Source organism: Marmota monax, unplaced genomic scaffold, assembly GCF_021218885.2.
Source record: "Marmota monax isolate L192 unplaced genomic scaffold, Marmota_monax_Labrador192_F-V1.1 WCK01_AAM20220418_F8-fsc00119, whole genome shotgun sequence".
NCBI lineage: Eukaryota > Metazoa > Chordata > Mammalia > Rodentia > Sciuridae > Marmota > Marmota monax.
Window position 1 is genome coordinate 3,219,469 of NW_026694771.1, and position 19,202 is coordinate 3,238,670.

At 35.0% G+C, this 19,202-nt stretch overlaps 1 protein-coding gene across 25 annotated transcripts in view; it reads left to right on the forward strand.

Annotated features, from left to right (window-relative positions):
* The window catches only part of Zbtb20 (zinc finger and BTB domain containing 20), a 795,965-nt gene that overhangs the window by 343,819 nt on the left and 432,944 nt on the right, over window positions 1–19,202 (forward strand). For 3 of the 25 annotated variants that reach the window (XM_058572846.1, XM_058572844.1, XM_058572845.1), the window contains exon 5: window positions 14,791–14,855. The exons of the other annotated variants lie outside the window; for them this stretch is intronic. The gene's annotated coding sequence lies outside the window, so the exon portion shown is untranslated. The remainder of the gene's footprint in view (window positions 1–14,790; window positions 14,856–19,202) is intronic. 25 annotated transcript variants of the gene reach the window in all.

Sequence of the window (19,202 nt, forward strand, 5' to 3'; positions counted from 1 at the left end):
TGGTCTGTGGCAGTTCTAGTTATCTGTATTTTTTCATGTCAAGAAAAAAAAAAGGCAGTTTTATTCACCTCTTTATCCTAAAGAGTTGAAATAAAGGAACACAGCATGTCTTTTGCTTTAATAAATCCAAAGTTTTGGTTTCTCACTGGGTCTCAAGAAGACCCACTGTGTGGCTGACAATTTCTAGGAAAGTGTTTGTTAAGGCTAGAGGTTATAGCTTGGATTTAAAGAATAATCACAGTGAAAAGACCAACTCTAACCTTCACTTATAAAATGATAAGAATTGGTGTTGCCTGTAATTGCTTCCTCTCTGACTCCCATGTTGTGTTTGCTCAATTTACTGGTCCAAACAAGATTTTACTCTTCTCAGTCCTGTAGATCTAATCTCACAAAAGAGAACTTTTTTTTCCTGCTCATATCCTCACCATCATCTTCCTGAGCTTTCTATTATGTAAAATAAAAGATTTATTTTAACAGAAAAAGAAATCCTGGGTTAGGGGAAAATGATGCCATGTTTAGTTTTAAAGAAATTAAGAACTTAAATTTATTTGTGCCTTATGCATCCATAATTAAATAGGTAGTTCAAAAGGCAAAATTTTAAATAGGAAATAGTATAAGACAGACTCATATGTGGCAGGCTACTTTGTAGATAAACAAAACCAAATCAGAAGAAATTCAAGGTCAATAAAAACCACTAGCTTTCTGTATTTGTCGAAATTTGTTTCTGCCTTATTTTTGCAATGAATTTAAGGATAAATAGGTCACAATTATGTATTACCATAGCATCCAATACTTCAGTTGACATTGTATGTATCACACTGCATTTATTATTAACTTATTGTCTGAATCTACTTCTTGGGTAGTGGGCTTATTCTGTCTTCATCACCTAGGTATCCAATGCACTCATCACAGTTCAAAATCTGATATGCAGTAGGTCCTTACCTTAAGTTGAAAGAATTAATAGATGAATAATTATTCATAAACATATAAGTTTGTAAGCACATTATTATTTTATTTACCAGACTGATTGTCATTACAGTAACATGCATCAACTAATAACTAACTTTTCAAATATATCAGAATGGTCATGCCTTTGATGCTTATGTCATCCACTTATAGATATTTGCACTTAGCATATCAGTCAGTTTCCAAATTAAGGGCATAATGTTCTATTTTCATAGAGATTAAGTATTTGCATCAAGATCCTTGCTTAAATATTACCCCCTACACTAAAATTACCTTTATTCCCCAGATATAAGTAATTGCTTTTTCTCTGCTTGCTCATAATATATTATCTAAGACTCTTTATTGAATTTACTTTCAGATTTTTTTCCATGGTTTATCAGTCTTACATTTGCATTCCAAATTGAACTTGGTTCCTCTGTCTTATAAAGTGCTAAATTCTCAAATATTGATTAATTTCTTAATAGAAAATTATTATGTTAAAGAAAACAAATAATACTTGTTTAAACTTCAAAAATATTTAATGCTCCAAGAACTCAAAAAATTTAACATCAAAAGAAAAATCTAGTCAATAAATAGGAAGAAGTAACTAAAACATATACTTCTCAAAAAAATAAACAAATGGTCAAAAAATATATGAAGAAATATTCAACATCTCTAGCAATTAGAGAAATACAAACTAAAAGTTCATTGAGATTTCATCTGACTCCAGTCAGAATGGCAATTATCAAGAACACAAGTGACAATAAATATTGGCAAGGATGTGGGGAAAAAGGTATATTCATACATTGTTGGTAGGACTGAAAATTAGTGCAACCACTCTAAAAAGCAGTATAGAGATCCCCCAAACCATATGACCCAGCTATATCCCACTCCTTGATACATGTGCAAAGGTTTTAAAATCATCATCCTACAGTGATACAGCCACATTAATGTTTATAGCAACACAATTCATGATAGTCAAGCTATAGAGCCAAGTTAGGTGTCCTTCAACAAATCAATAGATACAGAAAATGTGGTGTATATACATACACAATGGAATATTACTTGGGCATAAAGAAGAATGACTTTATATGACGTTTGCCAGTGAACTGGTGGTTTTTGATGGAGACTATCATGCTAAGTGAAATAAGCCAGTCCCCCAAAGCCAAAGATTGACTGTTTTCTCTTATATATGGAAGCTAATATAAAATAAGGAGGATACAAATAAAAGGATAGAAGAAAGAGCAGTGCATTAGACAAAGGGGAATGAAGAGAAAGTTGGAGGGATAAGATAGGGAAAGACAGTGGAATTAATCTGACTTAATTGTCATATGTACATATATGAATATACCACAGTGAATCTCATTACCATGTACATCCAGAAGACACTAATTAACAAAATAATCTGTAACAGTAGAATGATCAGTAGAATATAGGGAAGAAAACAGGGGGAGGGAGAAGGGAAAGGAAAGGGGAAGTACTGGGGCCTGAAAGAGAACAAACTATATTCCATGCTTTTATAATTATATCAAAATGCATCCTAGTGTTATGTATAACTAAAAAGAACCAATAAAAATATTGTATACTCACCTAGTGTATTTGTCCCAATTCTAGAGTTCAGGGATCCATTGCTAGTAAGATAATGTCCAGTCAGTTCTGTCTCATCACTCCTCTCCACTGGATAGGCATGCCTGCCAAAGTCTTAAATGGAAATCCTTTGGGGGATTGCCAACTTGTATTACACATTATTGTAGCTGCCCTTAATTAACCAGTTAAGACATTCAATCAGTGAATATTTTACTGATGAACTGTTGACTAGAAAGGAGTAGGATGATTTTTGTTCCCAAGTAGATCATTGTATGATAGGGGAGAAAGAACATGTAAACAAATGATTACCTAGCAACAAAGCTAACTGCTTTGAGACATGCATATGATTCTGTGAGAGCACCTAGGTTAGGCCTTTGCTTGCTGAAGAGTCACCACCTTCACTTTCCTCCATGAGTGTTCTCTTATGTTAAGAAGTTGCCTGCATCCTGCTAAGCCTCTCTTGCTTCCTTATTTCTCCTTTGCCTTTTAAGATAACTTTAAAGTTGCTTTAAGCCAGGTCTCAGGGGAGCATTTTAGCTTATTCTTTTTAAAAGGATGATAATCTCTGTCTCAAGCACATCTTAAAACAAACAAACTTTTCTTCATACTATTATATTAGTCATATTGAGATAGACTTTTGGCATGAATTGTTAGGCAACAAACTGAAAATCTGAATGCTTAAACATGTTTTATTAGTGAGAAAACCCTTATCTCAAAAATATTTAACAGATTTGTACATGTTAATAATAACAGCTAATATTTATTAAGCAATTTCTGTGTGACAGGTACATGTTCTAAGAGATTTATAAAGTTAATATCATTTCATCTTTATAACATATCTTTAAATAATCACTCATATCCTGATTTTATTGGTGAAGAAACTGAAGCACAGAGATTTAAAAAAAAAATAAAAAAGATTGTCCAAGGTTATATGTTAGGCAAAGTCAAGATTAAGTGCTGAAGTTTCTAATTCCAGAACCTGTACTTTTAATGAGTGTACATACTCTTTAGAAGGAAGTATCCAAATTAAAGTTTGTTTTTATACTTTTGAAGCAATCATGTTTTCTCTGTTTTTATAAGATAATCTTTCTTGTAAAATACATACAAATGATACGCATTGTGTTGGTCAGCTTTCTGTCACTGTGACAAAATACCTGAGAAAACAACTTGAGGAAAGCTTCATTTTGGCTCACCATTTCAGAGTTTCTGTTCATTATCAGTTGGCCTCCTAGCTATGGGCTTGAGGTGAGGCAAAACATCATGGTGCTGAGCACATGGTAGAGTAACAGCTGCTTACCTGGTGATAGCAAGGAACCAGGAAAAGAGAGAGAGAGAAAGAGCACATGTGCTGGGCACCCAGCCTTCAACACATGAACTTTTAGGGGATATTCCAGATCAAAACTATAATGGTCTTTGTGTTCTCTTTCAATTTGTATATGCTGGGGAACTGAGAGGTGGATAAGAGTGAGTGGAGAATTATCATGTCATAAAGACAAACTTGTTTATTTTATTAGAAGTCATGTGATTTCCTACAGGCAAGCCTATTTCTGTGTTTATAATCTAAGAAGTATTTTAAAAATAGATGTTATCAAGTTTATAATATTTAAACTAGTTTCAAGTAATGACCTAGATATGTATTAGAGAATGCATTTCTGCTCAGTGCTCTAGTCTTTCACTTTTATTTTTTCCCTACCTTACCATTCTTCTACCGTTAATTCATTTTCTCCATTTTTCTTCATGTAACAGCCATTTTGTCTCAATGAAAATCCCAAAGTAGTCTTTATTAAAACACTCACATATTGTTTCTTCATCTGTAAAAGGAGAGATTGGATTAAATGATCTTAAAGATTCCTTTGGAGAGAGCCTGTGATCCATATGTTTGATGGAGATTCCATTTTATTAAGAAATATTTTTTAGTAATCTGTAACCAAGACATATCATGATAGTAATTGATGTAGAATATTTTTTATCCAGGATTTAAAGTCTAGTTTTGTTCATTACAGATTTTTTAATTCATTAAACTGCTTCAAAGGAAAAACTGAACTCCATATTTTTGTGTATGTAATTTATCTATGTGGAGGAAGATGTATAAATCTATCCACTTTGAAGACCTAAGTTCATAATCAAGGCGTGTTTATTGAAAATTTTATACTGAGTAACTGATAACCTGGAACTTTGATTAATTCAAGTCTCAGAAACACAGTGACTAAATGCTAGAGACAAGTCTTTGTTCATTTATAAGGTATCCAGGTATGTCTTACATCTTCCCAAATGTCCTTGGCTATTGATTTTTAAAGCCCCATTCATTTCAACCATTTCTCCTTCATAGCAAACAATATCATACTAAATTCATCCTCCTATATTTGTTATAGCACAGTCCAGATGCTTTCAGGATCATAATCTATGCTGAAGGAGTTAAGGCACTTTTGTATTAGGGTTTAAAAACTTTTTCTATGATTCATCTCTTCAGCATTAAGTGCTTTATTACAAAGATTGCAAACCCAGATGGACTATTCCCAGCTGATTCTTCCACCCATTCCCTTATGTCTTGAGTTCTAGGTTAACTTGTTACTTCTTAAATATTTAGTGAGAATGATATATTAAAGGAAGATAGATAAGGAAAAACATGTCTCTTGTTCTCTAGGAACTTAGAAATGGGTGAAATGTTGATAAATGGAAATGTTAACCATTGCCTCCTGGGCTATTAAAATGGTTGATAGGTAAGGAATAACTGTAATTATATGGCACCATGAAACCTGCATAGATAAGCATTCTATCCTCCCACAGATAAGTTACATATAGTGCTAAAGCAAATAAAATAATTAGACACAGAAAGTATGACAGTGGAATTTACATAGACTGCTTTTCATATCATACAGTAGAACTCAAAATGCCTCTGCAGTCACATATTTGCCTTAGTTCAGGCTGGTAGTAGAAAAAAAATGGAAAAGTCAACACACCAAGATTCTCATGATTCATACTTCCCCAAATGAAGATGCATAGCTATACCTACCAGAACATGCCTTGGAATAGATTCCTCTAGGTGCAATATAGTTGGACTATTCATTAGTTAATCTGTTCTTTATATAAAAAAGTGTTCTGTTTTTCAGTGTACTATTCAATCAATGCTCTGCATTAATAAGAAAGTAGGAAAAAATAAACAATCATCTTTTATATCTTCTGTCATTAGCCTGTTTTTTTTTTTTTCCCCAACAGGGAACACTATCTCTGATTGCTTTTCAAATTCTAGAGATAGTCAGCATTTCTAATTGGTTTTCTCAGTTCTTCTCATTTGCCAATCTCTTAAGCATTCAGAACTTTGATTCTTCATCTGTCTACTGGTCTCATGTTGATCATAAAAATAATGGTTTGGTTTCTGAAAAGACCAATAGCTTAAAAGACTCATGGGAATTCAGGTGTCTTCCTTGTCCTTTTTAAACAATACATCTGCTACAGATGTTTAATGATACTAGAGAAAAAGGTAAAATGAGTGGTTTAGTCACATTAGAGTCACTTTGCTTTGGGAATTTTCCAGATTAAATTTATTATTTTAATACATATAAGAATTATTGGGTTTAGGATAGTTTGGTAAATTAATTAAGCCAGGCACAGAAAGATAAATGTCACATATTTTTTCGTGTATATGGAAGCTTAAAAAATAGTTGTTTCATAGAAGTACAGAATAGAATATCAATCACTATAGGCTGAGAAGAGAAGGGAAAGAGAAGATTGAGGGAAGTTGGGTAAAAGGCACCAAAATACAGTTACATAACAGAATAAGTTTTGCTGTTCTGCAGCACAATAGGGTGACTATTGTTCACAATAATTTATTACAGAATTTCATTAAGAACTAGAAGAGAGGGCTGGGGTTGTAACTCAGTGGTAGAGCACTTGTCTCGCATGCATGAGGCACTGGGTTCAATCCTCAGCACCACGTAAAAATAAATAAATAAAGATATTGTGTCCATCTACAACTAAAAAATTTTTTAAAAAGAACTAGAAGAGAGGAGTTTAAAGCCTTTCAACACATATATGTGTGCACACAAACACACACACACACAAAACCACAGTAAAAGTTTAAAATGGAAATGCTAATTGCCCTGATTTGATCACTACACATTATATTCAGTATCAAATGATCACATTTTACTTGTAATATGTACAATTATTACATGTTAATTAAAATTTAAGATAAAAATTCAACAAAGAGGTCCTGAGTTTAGGATTCACATTATTTTTGGGTTATGCCGCAGTCTAGCTGGGCACAAAATAACCGAGCCACCACTCAGCCCTATAGATTCAAACAGCAACTCTTTATTCCCGAACTGTCACCAGCACTCTACATGCACGTTCTAGGAAAATCCACACCTCCACCGGGCTCTGCATCCCAAAATACTCTCTGAATCCCGCGAGAACTCAATGGGAACTCAAGGAGCGGGCAGGCGCCTGAGGCAGCAGGATACACCCTAAACCTGGACCCACCCTAATCCAGCAGGATCCTCCCTAAACCCGGATCCACCCTGGTCCTTGAGCAGGGTCACCTTTCTCAAACATTCATGCAATGTCACTGCAAATGACCTGGGTCCAAGGCAAGCCCATTTCCACAATGGAGAGTCTTCCCTCTAAGCAACATTGGGTAGGCTGACAAAGAAATTGCCATGCGTCATTCCTACTTGGCTATGGCTCTCAGCAGGGTTAAATGTTTAAAAACAGATTATCTTTTGAATAGTTAAAGCAAAGTTTCTTGAAGTACAGATAGAAGATCCTAGCTTTCATATAATCATAAGTATATGTGAAATACAGTATATATATGCCAAATCAATTGCTATTAATGTTAATTGTACTGACAATTGATTTGGAGGAGAAATGGCTGGAAATACATTATATGTAAACATTTAAAGGTAAAATATGAAAGATTTGTTCTACCTCACAATTTAGCATTTGAAAATTAGGACATTCACATTTACAATCTTTATTCTTCTGTTCAAGTCCCTCATTTACTACTTTGTCCTGTTTATTTTACTTCTCAACTTTCTCTAGATTATAGTTGCCCTTAATAACTCCAATACTGCCACTTCAAATCAAATTTTGTCTTCAAGTCTTGGCACTATATTTTCCATCCTGCCTTCAACCTGAGACTTTGGGGTTTTTGGTTTTGGGTATTGGGGATTGAACCCAGGGATTCTTTACCACTGAGCTGGACAAGTTTAGGGCATCACTCAGTTGGTGAGGCTGGCTTTGATCTTGTTATCATTCTGCCTCATCCTCCTGTGTGACTGGAATTGCAGGTATGCACCACCATGCGTGAGCTGAGATTTTGTTATTTTAAGAATATTATGAGCAATGTGCTCTTAGAACAATTACCATCTGTGTTAGTTCCTATGGCTGCTGTAACAAGCTGTTACACTTGATGGCTTAAAAAATTAAAAAGAAATTATTCTCCCATAGTTCTGTAGGTCAGAAGTTCAACATCAGTATCACTAGGCCAAAGTCAGATATCAGCAGTGCTGCATTCTTTCTGGAGCCTCTGGAAGACTGTCCTTTTCCTTACATTTCCAGCCCTGCTCTCCACCAATATGTCTAGGGCTGTAGCTGCATCACTTCATTTTCACGTTCCATGGTCATATTGACTTGCTGTCTTCCGTATGTGTGCAATCTCCCTCTGATAAGGATTCATGTGGTTGTATTTAGGACCTATAGAGATAATCTAGGATAATCTCCCCATGTCAGAATCCTTGATTATGTTACATCTCTATAAAGTCTATCTCCTTCCCTTCGTCCTCCTCCTTCTCTTCTTCTCCTCCTCCTCCTCCTCCTCATTGTCATCGTCATCTTCTTCTTCTTTCTTCTTCTTCCCCTTATAAAATCACATTTATAGACACTAGAGGTTAGGTTGTGAATATCTTTTGGGAGTGGCATGATCCAGCCTACCACAGAATTTTTACCTCTGTACCTATTCTATATCTCCTGCTTTGACTGACCTTCCATCTTATTTCCACTAGCAGTGTCAGATCAAGAAAAAACAAGAGATGTCCAAAGGCTTCACTTTCCTATCTACGCTTTGTATTTAGGTGAAATAGTTAGATGAGTAACATGACAGATCCAAGTTTTAAGACCTTATGTGATAAGATAAGCTAGGTCCATGAGCAGTGGTCTACAGATTTATATATTTTATGTATTTTCTTTGACCTCGTTCACATAATTTTCATCTTAATTAAAGACACTCACCTGAAGAGACTCAGCTCTGCCTTCCTCTGTGTTAACTTTCTTCCATCATTGTGCCTAAGGCAAGGAGAATCCAATGGCTCAATCAGATGTCAACTCCCTGTCACTCTACATTCAGGAAAACTGTATGCCATAGCAGTGGGTCTTGAGTATTTATTCTTATGCTACACAATGAAGAGGGACATTGCAGAAAGGTGGCCATGGGGAAAACATCTGGAAGAAATAAATTTCCTAGGATCAAAGGGCTCTGTGTGCAGCCCAGAGGGTCCTCGGGGTGCTCCTTAGAGCAAACAAACAATTCTCTTGATGAGTCACTGCAATTTTTTTTTCTGCCAAAAGCCCACATGTGTTGCAAGATCTCAAGGAAAAGGGGCGGAGTAAGGAGAGAGAATGAAAATTAAAGAAGGCAACAAAAGCAGTTTAAAAAATCTTTACCATATGAATAAAGAAATCACAATGTGACTACAATCTTTTAATAAACTCACCATCCTCAACATTGTAACATTTTTATTGTCCCAGAGTAAAATTAACACACAATATTTTAAAAAAAAAAAAAATAACAAGCAGGGCAAAGGAAGGGTGTTGGGAAAAAATACAGCACTCTGAAACAATGTATTTTTTGCTCTAATACATGAAAACTGGCAAAGGAGGGAGAAGCCCAGGACTGTGTCCCAAACCCTAGCCAGTGGCATTTTACTGAGAAAAAAAAAGTTACTTATGAATCAGTACAGTCATGCTTTGTTCTGCATGAGTGTTTTAATAGAGCGAGTGTAATATAAGGATCAGGTGGGCTCGTGGGAATGGAACAAAAGGTTTTGTAAAATTAAAGCAAAATAATTATAGCTCTAGGTGCAAAGCGAGCATACTCCAGCAGTTGATAGCAAGGACCTGCTTAGAATGGAGAAGGGAGGGGGCATACTAGAAGTTTTTTTTTTTTTTCTTCCTTTTTTTATTCACTAACAAAGGCTTTTAATAGGTAACAGTTGTAAAGCATCTTTGAAAGTAATTAATGCACCCACACAAAAATTTATTAAAATGAAAATTTAAGGAATTGTCTAAAATGAATTAATTAACAAAAAAAGAACATCATGTCTTTCTTATGTTTTAAAGAAGGAGTGAAGGTTAAGCAAAGCAGATTTCTGTGAGATTGCATTTTAAAATGTTCTTGGTTTATTTAGTATTTGAATAGCCCTTAAAAAGAGAGTTGGCGGGATTTATTATCCACCCCCTTTAGAAATACTAAATGGGGACAGACATAAAATGGGGATTAATTTGCTATGTATGAGCCTTAAAGCCTCTCAAAATTATGATATCCCCTTACAAAATGACCGAAGTTTTTAGTAAGTTTACAGAGACCTGTAAGAAGCAGAAAACTGTATTCAAAAGAGGAGAAAAGTAAGTGCTTTTTCTCATATGGCCTTCTCCATCCTGTGCCCTTAGCCTAGCAAGAAGAGCTATCCTTCTTTGTGGCTTCATGGAAGACAAGAAATATACAAAGTGTGGTGCTGGTAATTTTTGTTAATTAATTCATTTTAGACATTTGTCTCTACAGAAAAAAATGTATTTATTGTGTTTCTATAAGACTTTTTAATAACTACATATTTTTTTCTATTTTCTTTTGTATTATTTCATACTGTGATATAATTATAAAGTAGAAAATGTACAATCTGCTGAGAATTTATCCTTTACTGTAAAATTTATTTCTAGTTGATTACAAAAGTATCTGTCTTCAGCATGTTGATATTGGTTATACTTCAAAAAGTCTTAGTTTCTGAACTTATGCAAATCTTCAAAGGTCAAGTTCTGTAAACCTTCCCCCAAAATCATTGAAAACAACTGCTTTTCTTCCAATATTCTTCTTTTTTTATTAAGGCTAGAATCTGACTGTGCAAAAATTGTGAATAAGAAAGAAAATCATCCCGTTAGGTATATTTTAAAGGTAGCTCTACTGATGCCAAATATATTTATATAAAGGTAATTGAAAGTTTTGAAGATATTTCCTTCAGATCTATGATTATAAGGCAGCTTGTAGAGTTGGAAAAGGACACCCTAGTATACAAGGGATTTGTGAATTTGAATACATTTGCTTGGGTTGGGGGAGGAGGCTTCTTTTCCTTATTTCTTAAATGTCCATGATCAATGCATTTTTAATTATTTGAAGTATTTTCAGATTTTTATTTTTATTTTTCAAAACTGGACTTAGTTGGTGGTGAATAATGTAGCACTATTAATATAGTATTCTTGTCTGAAAAGGAAAGGCACATACGTGAAGCTCCTTGGTGAGAACATTGCACTTTATTAGAGATTCTCTCCTCATGATATCATGATCTTTGTCTCTCAGTCCTGTATTGTTTTACTTTCTCTGGGAACATGCCAAAAAATGGAAAAAGGAAAATTAGGAAAAAAAAAATATTTATAGTACTAAGAATTTTCTGCTTTTATAATAATGATTCTTGGTCCAACTCTTTGTTGTATGAATTTAAAATATTATATCTATTGGCATTTGAAATGGAATGGCATATTGGATGGCATATTAGTTTTTTATTAGTGCTATAACAAATTACCACAAACTTAGCAGCTTACAACACAAATTTATTATTTCCCTATTCTACAGATCAGAAGTTTGAATTGGCTATAACAATTTCTCTGCTCCAAGTTTCATAAGACTGAAATCAAGATGTCAGATGTCTCTTAACTGTAGACTTGAAAGAATTCACTTTTAAACTCCTTCCATTCCTTGAAGCCATCTTCAGCTCCTTGCAAGTGTCCCCTACATCTCAAAGCCTGCCATGCCTCCTTGAATCATTATCACACTTGGAATTTCTCTGACTTCTTTGACCACATATCATTTCCAAACTCTAGCCAAAACAGGTTATCTGCTTTTAGGGTGATTTGATTTGACTCACCTGCAAAACCTAGGATAGTATCCCTAATTTAAAGTTCATAACTTATTTATATTTCAGTTAGTTTTCCAAGTAACATAGCATTTTACCATATACTGGAAGTTCTGGATATTAGGAAGTACACACATGGGTACAGCTATTTTGCCTATCACAGATCAATTTCCAAAGAATGAACCATTTCCATTATGTGTTTCCAGAATACTCTGTTCCTTTTTAATTGGGATGTAGCAGTCTAAAGGTAGAAGAAAAGACTCAGTATGAACACTCATATAAATCAACAATCTATTTTTTCCTAATATAGCTCATGAACTTGGTAAAAATTATTTTCTCTTCCACTTGATAAATAAAACATCTGTGACACAGGGAAAATCAAGTTGACCATTAAGGCCTGACCTAGGCTAGAGGTTTTCTGGCATATAGTAGAGATTTTTTTTCACCAATACCTTTCATTGCCTACAAAGAATACTATATCCATACATAGTGAAACTCAACTGGGAAAGACAAATAAGCCAAGATCAAATGAACCAGAAAGGGGGTTATTAAAATATTACTAGAGGTAATTCACATGGAGGACTGAAATAAATGCTGTTAAAACACCCCAGGAAACAAACTCTCAGGTCTCTCACTAATGTCGAAGAGATCATGATCTGGTATATGATGGCATTATACAAAACATTGTGAAATCATACAGAAGAATGTCAACATCACAATTCAGGAGTTGACAAAAAGGGATAAAGATGCAATAGTTAAGTATGCAAGTTGAACAAGGACCTCAGTTTACATCTAGAATTAAAGAGAGTTATATAATAACACCCAGGGAAAAGAGACCAGAAATAAATCTTGAGGTAAGGTTATAGGGAGGGCCAAGAAGGTCAAAAGGAAACATGAACAAAGGTGGTATAAAGAGAGAAATTGGGATAAAGTTCATCTACACTTCACAATTTTTGCTCAAGGTTGGTTTAAACATTTCAGATGTAGGGTAACTTTAAATATTAAGAAAGAAATATAGGTAAATCTACTGAATTGTAATTTCTGTTATAGCCCTTCTTTGAAGAAGTAATGGACTCATCCCAGCAATTTACTACCTTATACATACTAAAATAAGACTATATACATTGCAGAAGTTAAAAAATAGGAAGGAGAATTTTGCAGCATAGACTGATTTCTCAGTGAAAACAGGAAATGTAAGGACAAATTGCAAATTTTTAACACTAAGTACATTTATTACTCTAATTATAATATAAAACAGGAAATACACTCATATACTTTTTAAAGTCAGTTTATAGTTTTTAATAAGCCTATTTTATATTTTCACTTCTCCACTAACAGGAAAATTGTTGAGGGTAGGTATTTGTGTGTTTATATTTTTCACAAAATATGTTCTGCTACCAGGTGTGGTGGCACATGCCTGTAATCCCAGCAGCTTGGAAGGCTGAGGCAGAAGGATCATGAGTTCCAAGCCAACTTCAGTAACTTATAGAGAGGTGTAGCAATTCAGTGATACCCTGTTTATAAATAAAATACAAAAAAGTTCTGGGGATGTAGCTCAATGGTTAAATGCCCCTGAGTTCAATCCCTGGTACCCCCCCCCCAAAAAAAAAGTTCTACTGTGCTATCCATGTATTTTTGTTGATTTGATTTCTGAATGATTTGCAAATATGTGGTTCTACAAAATGCAAGCTTAATAGTGAAGTACAAACTTAACATTTTTGTCTAACAGCATGAATAAATGCACATTAATTCTTAGACATGGAAACACATACATTTGCATGCATATATACAAATTATCTATAACATTTGCTATATAAATTTAAATATATATTTTTTTGCCTCTTAATATAGTCTGATTGTCGGCTATGTGCAAAGCCTTGTTGTAGGAGGACACATTTACAAGTGTGAATTCCCTCAAGGATACATAGTATTATCCTGATTTCCAAAATAAGATAATATGAGTGTCTCAACAAGCTATGTGTAATGAACTCTTTGAGTGAAGTATAGGATGGCAAAACAATAAATAAATAATTACTGGGTATTGGGATTTGTGATATTTAGTCTTTGCCCTGCCACATATTAATTATATAATGTTAAGAGTATTATTTAATCATTTATAACCTCAGTTTCCTCATCAGTACAATACAGATAAAGCTATCTCTCTCATTTGCACTCCAAGGTTGGTATCCAAATCAAATGAGATAATGTAGTACATTTAAAGATATGAAATACTATGAAAAACATCATTATGTCTTAAATAATTATAAGCAATTCCCACTACTATAGTTAAGTCCTGGTCTGCATCCTCAGATACATGTAATCTAGTTAAAATATTGAAATTAATTTATTCTTATGTTGCTGTCTCCATGTCATTTCTTATATATCTGATGAATCACTAATCATATTATTAAGTCATGTGGTTTTCAGTGTTTCTGTGTGTTAGAGCTAATGTTTAAAGTCAGAACAGGCCAGGCATGGTAGTGCACTTCCGTAATCTTAGCACTTTGGGAGGCTGATTCAACAGGATCACAAATTCAAGGTTAGCCTCAGCAATCTAGTAAGTCTCTAAGCAGCTTAGCGAGACCCTGTCTTAAACAATTTTTAACAAGAGATGGGGATGTGGTTCAGTTTTTAAATGCCCCTTGGTCCTTGGTTCAATCTCTGGTAAAAAGAAGAAGGAGAAGGAGAAGGGGAAGGGGAGGAAGGGGAAGGGGAAGGGGAAGGAGAGGAAGAGGAGGAAGGGGAAGGGGAGGAAGAGGAGGAAGGGGAAGGGGAGGAAGGGGAAGGGGAGGAAGAGGAGGAAGAGGAAGGGGAAGGGGAGGAAAAGGAGGAAGGGGAAGGGGAGGAAGAGGAGGAAGGGGAAGGGGAAGAAGAGGAGGAAGGGGAAGGAGAAGGGGAGGAGGAGGAGGAAGGGGAAGGGGAGGAGGAGGAGGAGGAAAGTAAGAAAGGGAGGGGAGAGAGAGAGAGAGAGAAGTCAGAACAGTATTAGGTATCTGTGTCCCATCAAAGCAATTAACATAGAGGAATTTTAAGTTAATGATTAAAAATTTACGTAATTTACATTTATTGCTTTATAGATTTCTCTACTTTTGCTAATTAAATAGGTCATTAGTCGAATCATGGTTTTTCTTGTTCTAAGTTCCAGAAACAATGAAGAGAGTGAGAAGTGTAAGGTTGACTTGGAGAGGAACACTTTTTTTTCAGGTTTGTGTGTTGGTTGGTTGATTGGTTTTATATCCTATTTTAATTTCTCCAAATGCTTATTTCCACCCACTTATTTTGGCTTGATCCAAATTCTAGAGGCAATGGTTCTTCACAGTAAGCTAATGTAGATAAGTGGGTATAGGGATATGAGCCCTTTGAAAATATAAGCAAGTATATTTATTTATGTACATGCATGTTTATATGTATTTATAAATGCACAAAATATTTTAATCCCTTGCTTAGAAAGTTCATAATTGATTTATTTTTAGAGGGATCATGAATTGAAAAACACTTGGATCTGCTGAGTTAGAGGTATTATACCTAAGTGGACATTAATAGAAAAGAACCTGCACCAAATACCATAACTACCCCAGTTTTGTTCCAAACATTTGCGTTGGTATAGGTAGCAGGGAAAGATAATTAATTAGAGGATCAACCAGGGGGAAGGGAATAAGAGAGTACTTCTACAATGACTTTCTTCATTTCTTCATTCCTACTTCTTTTTTTTTTTTTTTGCTCATGTGTTCACTCCTTCCTCTCCTCCTCTTTCCCTCTTTCCTCCCTGCCTCTCTTTTTCTTCCTTCCATCCATTCTTTCTCCACATCTACTTTCCTTCCTTCATTTTTCTTTTAATTATCAGTTTCTTTCTTTTAGAAGAGAAAACTTAAGTATTATTTTAAATAAAGGCCAAGAATATTTTTAATGCTATGCCATATCCCTTTCTGCATCTGCTTCTCATTTACCTTCCCATTGATGCTAATTTTGTTCATTTTATTAACATATCGGTTTTGAGACTATCCTACCCTGGTCTCCAGAAATAGTAGTCCTCTGAAGAAGTCATCTGTATAGCAAAAATAACTTAGAAATCAGTGGAAATAAAAGATAATATCTATATAAAAAGTATCCCTTTCCTTAATTTTCAACATTTTGGCTCCATACTTCATCATCATACAAGCCAAAATTTTCCCAATGAATAAAATTTAAAAAATAATTAATCTGAATTTTGAATTGCTTAAGCAAATGGATGAAATTAAGCTGCAATTTTTTTCTATTTAGTGGTATAATTGAACTATTAGAGACATAGACAAGATCATCTCCAGCTTTGATGAAAGGGAACTCAGACTTCAGTTTTGACCATGTTGAGCAAGAACATCCTGTTACTGTAAAAAAAAGGAATAGTTCTCTTCAATTTTTCATTTCATCCAAGAGTATCTCTATATGATCATTAATTTTCTTTAGAGAAGATTGAATTTGGGAAAGGAAGAAAAAAGGTGATTCTGTTAATATGGATTTCTGTTGGAGTTGAAACTGCCTCTAATGCAGAGTTTTCTTATAGGATTTGAATTTTCCAATGAGATTGACTTGGCTGCCAAAAAGTCAAATCTATTGTTCTTCCTCAGATTAAGTTGATAATTGGCTGAATAAAATGTTAAGAACAATTAGGAAAGGCAGAATTTTAAAGCTGTTTAGCACAACAAACTAAGTAAAGCTATTTTATTCCTTCTTTTTCTTAATGTCTCTAGTGAACACATTGTATAAAGTTATAGTTTCCTGTTCCATGAAGTATTTCTTCCTTGACCTACCTGCCGTACTGCCTAGCTTACACACACACACAGACACACACACACACACGCAGTTTCCACACCACTATTGAATCTTTTTAAAGAATAGTCAAGGTGCAGTCTGTTTCACACAAAAGCATTCAGAGCACCAATTTTAAGGAGACCTTAATTCTTAATTCTTGCTTTTTTCTTGTTCAAATATAGGAATTCTACTACTGTGTTTTTTCTTTCCTACCTTTCAGTGGGTCTTTTTCTTGTTGTTTTTTGTTTATTTGATACTGTGGATAGAACTCAGGGCCTCATACAAGCTATGCAAGAGCTTTTCCACTGAGCTACAGCCCTAGTCCTTAGGGGATTTATTTTTGGAGAGGGGTGGTAGAGGGGATTGAACTCCACTGAGCCACATTCCTAGCCCTATTTTGTATTTTATTTAGAGACAGGCTCAGTGAATTCCTTAGTGCCTCACTTTTGCGAAGGCTGGGTTTGAACTCAGAATCCTCCTGTCTCCGCCTCCTAAACCTGGGATTACAGGCATGTGCTAGTGCACCTGGCCCTTGCAGCACTTTTTATCATTATCTCTGCCCATTTCAGATTGACCTCACTCTCAGTACCAGCTCACCTTGTGTATTTTCTTTCCCATTGTATCTACTTCTACCATCTCTTATTCTCATTTTGCCTCAGTCCTCAAACTTGTCTCCAGAATTCCTCATACTTAAAATTGTCTTTAACTTCTCATCAGGATAATTGCCTTTTAATTATGATCTAGACACAAATCCCCTTCCTTAGTGGTTTTCTTCTAAGGAGGTAGCCTTTTCTCTACTGATAACTTTTGTTAGTTATTCCACCCTTACTAGGCTATACATTTTAAATAAGCAAATAAAAACACATACTTATCTTCCTCCTACTTACACTGCTTCTTAGAGGCTGAAGACTCTTTGATAAGTTCTGTAGAGTGCATATCAGCTTGTCATTTTTGTAAAGGTCTTACTGAACTAGCAAATTTGAAAATGTATGCTCTGTGTAATAAAGTATCCAGATGCCACTCAAATGTATATATTAAAGCATACTGATGACAAAATTTTTTCAGTGAATCTCATATTTTTCAACCTTCTTAAACCAAGTGTTCTGAATTTGATTTGGTCTTTACATGCCGATTACCTGTTCATCATTGTTGTATTAGCTCCCTAAGGCTACTGTAACAAAGTACCACAAACTGGTGGTTAAGTCACAGAAATTTATTCTCTCTGTTCTGAAGGCTAGAAGTTTCAGATCAAGTTGTTAGAAGCATTAGTTCCTTCTGAAAGCCTTAAGAACAACTTAGTCACAGGCTGCTCACTTAGCTTCTGGTAGTTTGTTGGCAATCTTCAGCATTATAGAAACAGCTCCCTGATCTCTGCCTTCATCTTCACAGAGTAAAGATGTACCTGTGTACTGTGTTTACTATTTTCAAATTTCTGCTTTTTACAAGGGCACCAGTTGTATTGGATTAGGGGCCAAATCCACTCCAGTATGGTCTCATCTTAACTAATTACATATAAGATCACATTCTGAGGTTCTGGGGCCATAATCCAACCCATACAATCATGAATACTGTCTTTTCAGCACATCTCTATCACATTGGCTTCTGTAGGATTTAATTATAAGCCATTTGCAAGCTGTACAGAATTCTCAGCCTTGGATACTTTATCATTACGTCAATTTGTGTCCCCTCTGCGTTCTGAGGTATAGGAGTAGTCATTTTCTTCTGAAAGTGTTCTACCCTCCCATGTAACATGAATGGAGGGACCAGGTCACTGATGTTATCACATATTAAGGAAGAATAAATTGGTTCCATGTTAAAGTCTCCCTGATAAGTAAAGATCAGTTTGGGCAATAGTGTGTACTTTATCGTATTTCACTTAGTTTTGCAACAGCTCTATTTTCTCTCTTCTGGGATCTTGACCATGTTAAATTGAGATAGGCCTAAAAGTGAATATGAGAATGCTATTTGAGGTATTAGTATATTATTTTCACATGACAAATATGAATACTAAGGAAATATCTGATTAAAATGCTAGGAATTAATTATCTTGTCTACCTGTTGCCCAGGATTTTACACATTAATGTAGGAAAACCATAGTTTTTCTTAGAATTTGGTAAGGTGGAATAGACAGAAATTATACCTTTATGTGTCTTCAGAGATTATACCTTATATGTCTATCAGTTAGGTCATTTAGTAAACACAGTACTAGCACAGAATTGAGTAAAATCAAACACTGTGAGTGGCGTCAGGAAATGTGGACATTCAGTTCTTAGCAGAGAGTCCTCCTTAGAAGAAAAAGTACCCTGCACCCCAGGTATGACTTATCGGGGGTGACCCATGTAGTTCTGAGGGCACCATTCTGATGAGCCACCCACTGTAGTTCTGATTTTGGCAGTCACAGCCTAATGGGCTCTTTGATCCTTGGAATGCTCCTGCCACAGTCAGTGCCTCTGTTTGTTTTGCCCCTCCCTTTGGTCATTACTCCCACCTATAAGTACAGGACAAAAATGGAGAGGTGGGCGGGGGTGTGAGGGCATACTTTAGGAACAAGGCTTTGCCAGGTATGAAAAGCTGCTTCAACAGTTCTGTTTCTATGAGCAATATGTAGCATTTCTGCCAACTCATTAATGAATGCATTTTATCTTGTATATCATTCAATAGTCTACTTAAATCATCTCTCCTGATTATGTTTTCTCATTACTGGGGTCTTGGATCCACCATAAAATGTAGCCAGCCACACAAATAAAAGGCAGTACTTCACCT